The sequence below is a fragment of the Otolemur garnettii genome, unplaced genomic scaffold (genome assembly GCF_000181295.1).
Source record: "Otolemur garnettii isolate 467f Iridium unplaced genomic scaffold, OtoGar3 scaffold00005, whole genome shotgun sequence".
NCBI classification, from domain to species: domain Eukaryota; kingdom Metazoa; phylum Chordata; class Mammalia; order Primates; family Galagidae; genus Otolemur; species Otolemur garnettii.
In genome coordinates this window covers 46237152-46246733 of record NW_003852400.1, presented here as the reverse complement: position 1 = coordinate 46246733, position 9582 = coordinate 46237152, and the positions used below count along the sequence as shown (strand labels likewise).

Here is a 9582-nt window from a genome sequence, read left to right as displayed (position 1 = left end):
GTGGGAATGAGGTGACGCTTTCTCTCTTCAGTAACCATGTTGTTGGCGGTTACTCCAAGAACACTTTGTGTGCAATGTCAGTGATATACTGTATTTTACCATTCCCAGTCTTAAGAATCTGTAGGGGCTGGACTCACAGATTTAAGACACAATTTAAATAGACATTCTGTGGTTCTGAACTTTAACTGAATTTAAAATATTTGTGTGAATTCATGAGGTGTTTATCTTAGAAGAAAACACACACACACCCCTATTGCACGGTGGAAGCTCTATAGATTGACCTCCCAAGGGACTGTGACAAACTGGTCAACATACAGAGGTGGTCAACATAAAGGACTAGGCCCACTGTACTGACACATCCATGTGGCACATGTCCAGTCTGTGAAAATGAGGTCAACTGAAGGAAACGGTCAGTGTAGGGAGGCGATTGACTATGGAGGTTCTAGTGTGTATGAGTGTATATACACACACACACACATATACACATGACACAGAGAATGCTAAAAGATGGTATATACATTTTAAGAAAAGAAAAAAATTGCAGTTACCCAATAACAAAAGATGAATACAGGTCATGCTGAGCACCTCTGTGACTGCAGAGTCTAACCCGGCTTAAGAATTACAAATTTCATACAGTTTTTTCCTTTCATAAAACGTTTCTTCCTTTCTTTTTTGGCACACTCTGTATTTTGAAGGGGTTCAAAATATGCTACTGTGACATATATATTCTGATCTGAAGCCATTTGAGTTCCTAAAGCCCCTTCACTGACTAAAAGCAGAACTTCCCAAAAGAACTAAAAAAAAAAGCCTCAATTGTCATAAATGCCCCTCCGAGGAACAACGGAGCAGAGAAGATTGCCTCTTATCACCACCTGGGAGTCTTCACACCACACCTAAACAGACACTGTCACAAAACCATCATGTCTCCCATCTATTCTCCCAAGCGCTTATTTTTCTTTCCAAAAAGTGATTTTTTTTCCCCTACGTGGACTTTCTCCCCCTCCTATTACTCTATTAAGATCATATGTGAACCCCAAATTCTAACTGCCCCTTTGAGCCACATCTTTTTTCTAGAAACTCTTTTACACATAGAATTAAGTGTGTTTTTTCTTGCCAATCTGTCCTTTGTCAGTTTATCTTCCTCTGAACCAAGATAGTAGAGGAAAAGTCCTTTCTACCCGACAGTTCGGTCAGGAGGATGAGATGGTGGGGACTCCCTGCCCCACACGCAGAGTCAGAGCCTGAACCTGAATTTCCACTGTCTAGTGTGAGCTTCACTCACTGTGGCCCAGATTTCTACGGAGGAGTCAGTCATGTGAGCGCAGTACGATCCTCTCATCTTCTCTTTCTTCTGTTTAATCCTCAGACTCTGAACCACTACCTCTTGGACAACACGCACGTACACCCACACAAACACACAAACATGCCCCAGTTAGAAAGGATATATAGAGCCAGTTTTAATTTTAAACGGTGGGAAATAGGTCAGGTTCAGTGGCTCATAGCCACAAGCATTTGGGATGCTGAGGCAAGCAGACTGCTTGCGGCCAGGAGTTTAAAACCAGCCTGAGCAAAAGTGAGTCCCCATCTCTACAAAAAAAAATAGTAAAACTAGCCAGGCCTGGTGACACACACATTTAGTCCCAGCTACTCTGGAGGCTGAGGTAGGAGGATCACTGGACCTAAGAGTTGGAGGCTGCAGTGAGCTACTATGCACACACAGTCTATCCTGGGCCATGAAGAGTCTGTCTCAAAACACAAACAAACCAACCTAGGAGCTTTATGCAGAGAACTGGAAGGAAAGGAAAAAGATCTAGCATGTACCTTGCTTGCCCCGTACTAACTGTACTACTGGCTAACAAAATAGCAGAGAAGGAAAACTTTCTCTTCATAGAGTTCCAGCAAATAAATAAAAAGGAAAGCGCAGAATATACTATAAGGATGTCGTAGCCTGAGTAGATCGTGATTCTAGGCATCTTGCATCACCTGCAAACTGGCCTCTTGAGCCGTGGTTCTCCACCTTCCTAATGCCGCGACCCTTTAATATAATTTCTCATGTTGTGGTGACTCCCAACCATAAAATTATTTTCATTGCTACTTCATAACTGTCATTTTGCTACTGTTATGAATGGTAATGTAAATATCTGATATGCAGGACGTATTTTCAGTGTTACAAAGGGGTCGCGACCCACAGGTTGAGAACCGCTGCTCTTGAGGAAGAGTACCCCACAACCTAGGAAGTATCTTGTCAGATGGGGAGGGGGGACCTTTAAACTGGTTAAGTCTCTAGGTCCAATTTTCAGTCTATGGGAAGCACAGAGGATAGAAGAACATTACACCATCTCATGAACGTCATTAGCAAAATCCAGACTGTGGGAAAACTCTACAAGGTGACTGGTCTGTTTTTTTCAACCAATAATTTTTAAAAGAGGGAGAGTGCTTACCAATCTAATGGGCACAATATAAGGGTACACAGCATACCCCCCTGGGTGAAGGGTCCAACTACAACTTGAACTTTGTACCTTCGAAATGCAAACAATCTAACCTAATCCTGGGTACCCTCATATTACTCTGAAATATAAATAGAGAGAAAGAGAATTAACTATATTAAGAAAACTTAAAGATCATCAAGATACTTTTAAAAATGGCTATAAAGTAAATTCAAAACTAAACTCTAATATTTAGGGATGTACACCGGGTAATAAAATATAGAAAAGCAGGGACGTGAGAATAAGAATCAGAACAGCGGTAGTTACTCTCAAAAGGAAGGGAAGGGGCTGTATGTGGGAGAGGGTGCTACATTATATAGGAACACTTCCCAAGCTCGTCTACTACTCAATAAGGGTATGGTATGCTTCAAAGAAAAGAAAGAACATAAAGGAAATATTATATCACTTTTAATTACATTTAAAACTTCACAAAATGCTTCCTGAAGCAATGACCAGGTGCAAAGTTTGCAAACAGCAAAGTGCTTTGTGAGCACACGCTTGAAATAACTGCTCGTGTAACTGTAAAATTGCTGAATTGAATTTTATGCTCAGGAAAGAAAAATAACATTTGATGTCTCAGACACTGCCAGAGACTACCTATTCCTTGAAGTTCCCTTCACTTGGCTTCTCTTTCATTCTCCTAGGAGACTTTAAACATTTTGCTCACCCCACCAACTTCTTCCAACTGCCCCTCAAATGTTGGTGTCCCTTGGTATTTTGTTCGCTGGTCTTTTTACTTCTCAATTTGAGATTCCTGCCTGTATTGAACTCAATTTTTACCTCTCATACTTCTTGCAAAACTCTAAGCCTCACTCACGACTTCTTTCTTGATCGCAGGGCCCACAGCTCCAGGTGTCTACTGAGCATCAAACTGCCTATCTCAGGGGAAGTTCAGACTCACCGTATCAGAGGGAAGATCCATTAGCACTCAGTGAACTGTAACACAGAGTCACATGCTGCAGTGTTCAGTTGATTCTACCTCTGGAATGTCAGTCACATTTGTCCAGTTTTCTTCAACCTTCCTTAATATATATATTTTTTTAATCAGGCCCAGGCAAATGACCTCCTAAGTCCTCTTGGCTACTTTCTCTTCCTCCATCTATTTTTTTATAATGACACCAAAGTTGTCCTAAAAGTAAAACTCAAAAGTATTGAACTGCCCTGAGTAGAAACTTTTCATTTGCAAAACAAAGTATCTTTACATTGGATGCCACAGTTTCCTTATTTGTAAAATGCAACAATAGGTATTTCATGAGACTGTAGAAAGTGCTACCGTACGAAGGGTACTAGGAACATCATTTAGCAATTCCTCAATAAATGCCTATACTGCTCACCACTATCTCACTGGGAAATACAATAAAGCCTAACACAGATGGTGATAAGAGGGAGATGCTGATCATATCATTTAATCTTCACAACAGCTTTATGAGATTTATGAGGTAAGTATCATTGTTATCACTCTTACTTTACAAACAAAGCCGAGAGGTGGCTACTTTGTCTAAGATGCCACATTTAGATAATGGGCAGCACTGAATATCGTATTTAGAGAAGGCTAAGTCCAGATTGTCACACCCAATAGTATATATGCCAATGCTCAAAGATGTGAAATTGCCATGATAATGACATTATCATCCTCAAATTATTGATCTAAGATTTTAAGTAAAAGAAAATATTAGTCTGATAACTAGAATCTACAGAGACCTCAAACTAAGCAATAAGAAAAGAATAAATAACCCCATTTCTATATGAGCAAGAGACTTGAACAGAAAATTCTCTGATGAAGATAGGTGCATGGCCTACAAACATATGAAAAAATGCTCATCATCCTTAATCATCAGAGAAATGCAAATGAAAACCACTTTGAGATATCTTCTAACTCCAGTAAGATTAGCCCACATCACAAAATCCCAAAACTACAGATGCTGGCATGGATATGGAGAGAAGGGAACACTTCTATACTGTTGGTGGGTATGCAAGCTAATACAGCCTTTTCGGAAAGAAGTTTAGAGAATACCCAAGGAAATAAAAGTAGATCTACCATTTGATCCTGCAATTCCTCTACCAGGTATAGACCCAGATGATCAAAAATTATTTTACAACAAAGACACTTGCACCAGAATGTTTATTGCAGCCCAATTTATAATAGCCAAGACACGGAAACAGCTCAAGTGCCCATCAACCCATGAATGGATTAACAAATTATGTGTATGTACACCATGGAATACTATGCAGCCATTAAAAAGACAGAGACTTCACATCTTTTATGTTTACCTGGATGGAGCTAGAACATATTCTTCTTAGTAAAGTATCTCAAGAATGGGAAAAAATGTATCCAATGTACTCAGTACTACAATGAAATCAATATATAACCACCTACACATTTATACAATTGGCAAAACATAAGTATAGTCCATAAAGTAGAAGGGAAGAGGAAAGAGAGGGGAGGGAGGGGGATGGGAGGAGGGATGGTATTTGGGGGAACCTCACCTAATGTGCATGATGCAATGGTACATTTCCAAACTATTAAGAAATGAGTATAATTGTAATGGATGTATTACTTGGTTCAATGTAGACACTTCACATTATATATCAAAGCAGTATCCTGAACCCCATAAATGCATCAATGTACAAACTTATGATTTAATAAAAAATAATTAATTATAAAAAAAAGAATGGAAAGAGCTGAAAAAATATATATGTTAAAAGAATATGAAGCAGATTTGTAACATAGCAATGTACATTTTGGTTGTAATGCTAGATGAATGGTGTGATCAACACATGAAGACATTCACATTGTCAGTTAAACACGCTCTTATAGAATTTAAAATGCAATGTAGCCTTTCTTAGTGGAAGGTAATCCTCCAGCTTTAATTGTTATCAAGCTCTTACTGTTATCCTAATTGTTTCCAATAATAATTTGCAGGTGCTTCTGCAGCTTGCCTTCCTTCCTCACAAGAAATCACGGCATCAAAAAAAAAAAAGTAAAAGAAACTCTACCTTTTACATATTTTGTGGTTAGCCAACAAACTAATGTGAGCTCAATGCATAATGTTTAACTTCCCTACTATTGCACAACGACAAGATATTTCTGCTGTTTCAGATTGTTGCAAAAACTTGCTTGACATCCACGTTTCTAAGACTACAGTTTCTAAACAGTAGTACAGCGTGCAGTTTCTAAAACATATTTTCAAAGGAATGTTCTTAAGCCATATAGTAGTTTATATTTGTCTAAGTATGTTCTTTATTTCAAAATTAAAATTTTAAAAGCATATGGACCTTTCAGCAATTTTCAATCTTCAGAGAAATGATATTTAGATTTTCTTGGGTCCATTTAGAACCCAATCTCTTTAGCCAGTCATTAAAAATAAAAGTCTACTTATTTATGTTTGAAAAAAATGATAAAAGTCAATGAAAACTTGTATAGGACAGTTCTTTCAAACAGGTTTTACTTACAAATAGTCGGGTGAATTGCAATGTGTCCACTATGGAACACGTGCCTGAAGCTGAGACAGAAACTCTGCAGCCCCATCAGCTTCCCCACGGCAGTCCAAGAGGTCCCTGTTCTGTCCTAAAACACAGAGGAAACCTGCAGAATCCTATAGAAACAGTCAGAAGGCCACCCTGACATGAGGCCAATGCCCGATGAGAAAGTGAAGAGATTAAAAACAAACCAAAAAAAAGGTGAAATACTCTTAACATTCATGATATGCTTCTTACCATATGAACTTGAACTGACTTTATAAAATAACTCCTTTGAATACTAATAAATTATCTTAAACTCTGTATCCAAAATCTATGAAGACCCCTGTTCTTTGAGTCCTCTAATTTTACCTCTTTCCCAAAACAAATTTCATATTAAAGTGAAGAAATAGGATTATGTTTTCATTGAATCTATCAACAGGTTATTTATATGACCTCAGATTAGTGCAAGACTGACGCGATATATCCTAAAATATAGGTGGCTCCTTAATTCCATACCCTTAAAATGTAAAATCACCAATGTGCACAGAAAAACCAGAAAGGATATAAATCCAACTTCAGTAAAAGCACACATATGTTTTTATATACTTTTATATGTATATAAAATCTCCAAGTCTTCCTTTGGGAATCTCTCAAGATCTACAAACTATGTAGCTAACATTTCAGGAATGCAGCCTAGTCTCAGACTTTTAGGACATTTCAAGATTAAACATCCTCATGTATTTATCTTCATTTGTTCTTTATGAGGTATTTGTTCTCAGTCCTTATGTTAAATATTGTTATTGTCATGAAATTTAGCCTCTTTAATTCTGTGAAGGCAAAAGTGGAAACCTAATATACACATGTGTAAGTAAGAAAAATAAATTTAAAAAAAAAAAGATACAGACATCTTCAAAAGGAAGAGAAATGGTAGAAAATGTGGATGGCTTCTACACAAGTGGAGCCAGATTTCCCAAAATAATTCACTAAAGACTTAGCAATATTCTGAAAAAAAAAAAAATGAGCTAACATTATTCAAGAGGAGATGCTGGTTTCCTTTTATTAAATAAAGCTCCTGTTGGTCACTGTTCTCCTCCAATTCAATTAGTACCAGGTATTAAGACATTTAATGAATATTTCTCTACTTCCTAAACTGATTTAAAATCCTTTCAAAGAAAAATGAAAAACAGTACACACTTCTGTGTGAATTCCAGACTTGTATATTTCTTGTTTTCAACATTGTAATATTTGAGAAAATTATATTGAATGATAATCCAACAATTAAATATATTTTGCTACTGCATAGAGACTATAACATTATTATAATAGTATTATAACTATTATTTATATCAAGTATAGGAAAATGGTTACATTATAGCAAATGGTTACATTGTTTTAGTGATCAAATAGGTTTACTTGCCATTATTTTCAAATAATTATCACAAAGTTAATCTAACACTGTAGCAGTAGACATTTATCATATTTTTGGACAACCAGAATCTGAACCCATTTCCCCTCCCTGTAAAGTTAGGTGAGAAGCAAAACCCTTTCCCTACCTATGGAATCAAGTTATCCTTTCTTGGCTGAGAGCAGCGGCTCATGCCTATAATCCTAGCACTCTGAGAGGCTGAGACTGGTGGATTGCCTGAGCTCAGAAGTTCAAGACCAGCCTGAGCAAGAGCAAAACCCTATCTCTACCAAAACCAGAAAAATCTAGCCAGGCATGGTCGTTCATGCCTGTAGTCCCAACTACTTAGGAGGCTGAGACAAGAGGATTGCTCAAGCCCAATAGTTTGAGGTTGCTGTGAGCTATGATGCCACAGCACTCCACCTAGGGCAACAGGGTGAGACTCTGTCTCAATAAAAAAAAGATATCTTTTCTCTATAACCCACTGAGGGCTAGGGCGTGGCCACTAAACTGATCATATTCTCCCACATAGGGCTTTAAAACTAAAGCGAAGGATTTAAGGACCTAGAAATTAATCAGAATAGCAATGGTGTCTTAGTTTGTTTGCATTTGTTACAAATTATCTGAGCCTGGGTAATTTTTAAAGCAAAGAGGCTTATTTGGCTTATGGTTCTGCCGGCTATGTGAGAAGCTTGGCACTAGCACCTGCTTCTGATGAGGGCCACAGGAAGCTTGTACTTGTGGAGGAAGGCAAAGGGGGGGCAGATGTGTCAGGAGGCAAGGAAAGGGGCAAGAGAGGAGAGGCCGGGCTCTTGTAACAACCCTCTCACGGGAACTAGCAGAACAAGAACTCACTCATTGCCTCAGGGAGGGCACCAAGCCATTCATACAGAATCCATCCCCATGAGCCAAACACCCCCACAGGCCCCAGCTCCAACAATGGAAATCAAATGTCAGTGTGAAATTTGGAGGGGACCAACATCCAAACCCCACAAAATGGCAAGTGTCTGGCAATGAGAGCGCGTCATTCTTCATTGACCCGTTTATTCAACATCTGTTCACTAAACACCAACTACTTGTATAACTGGCCTTGCAAAGTGACCCAAGTTCTTTTTTGTTCTCTCCCCCAATATCTCAGACTTTCAGAACATTCGATCCAAAAGAGCAGAACATTGTAAGCTCCTTGCTTAACTAACTTCTCCACAGAACTTCCTAAGGACTCACCAGACCTCACCAACAGCCAGCTGACTTCCGGAAACAGACCACCTACAGATTCCGTGATTTCAAAGCCCACACAATTCCATAGCCCACAAAAAAAGTCCTTGCCCTTAGCTGGTTGGGAAATATTTCCCATCTATGGCTTTCAATAAGCCCTTTCTTCCCAGGCAATGCTCATTGTCTCAGTACAATCAATAGAAAGGGTCATTATCTCACTGTCTTTCTGTGTGGTGAGCAAACACATCTAGACAGACCTCTTTTGCATTCAGTAACACATGCCTTTCATTTATCCATTCATTCAACAATTTTACTAGAAACCTACTATGTGTCTTTATTCAAGAATCCAGCACCAGCAGAAACATCGTAAGCATATTATTTCATTGTGCCTTGCTGTCCTCTGAGATCCTTAGCATTCTACAATTTGGTTTCCAGCCTTTCCACTAATTCTGCTAGCCAAAATCTTCCATTTAATACATGATTTCTTATTTAGCTTGTTATAGACTGTTTCTGTGCTTGAAATTATAAGCCTAGTCCATACACACCTGTCAAAACTTACATACTTCAATTATGCCTCCGTCCATTCAATGATTAAACTTCTATAGCACTTATATCATTTAGCAGCTGACAAAGATCTAAAACATACTGTAATATTTGGTCCCCAAATCAATTCTGTACCGTAATAGTCATAACACCTCTTCAGCCTACTGGATAGGTAATACCTAAGGTTATGTGGAAAGCAAGGTCCAGGCTAGGGATAAAGTCCAGGCCTCAGAACACCTGGTCCCTGGCACCGCACAGATCTCTCCATGCCCAGTCTTCCCCTTTTGTTCTTAGAGCTATAAATCACAGTTTTATATGTTTCCTTGTTTCTTTTGCATTTGGAAATCAGAAGCATCTCATGCCATCATAACTTGCCTCCTGATGGAAAGTTCTTACTTATTTTGAGCCGTTTTGCACAACACACATTCACTTTAATGTGATGGAAGAAGGGTCAGCAAATGAAAATGCTCT

At 38.5% G+C, this 9582-nt stretch overlaps 1 protein-coding gene across 1 annotated transcript in view; it reads right to left on the bottom strand.

Moving 5' to 3' along the window:
• The window catches only part of EMB (embigin), a 52800-nt gene that overhangs the window by 24359 nt on the left and 18859 nt on the right, over positions 1-9582 (bottom strand). The gene's annotated exons all lie outside the window — the stretch shown is intronic.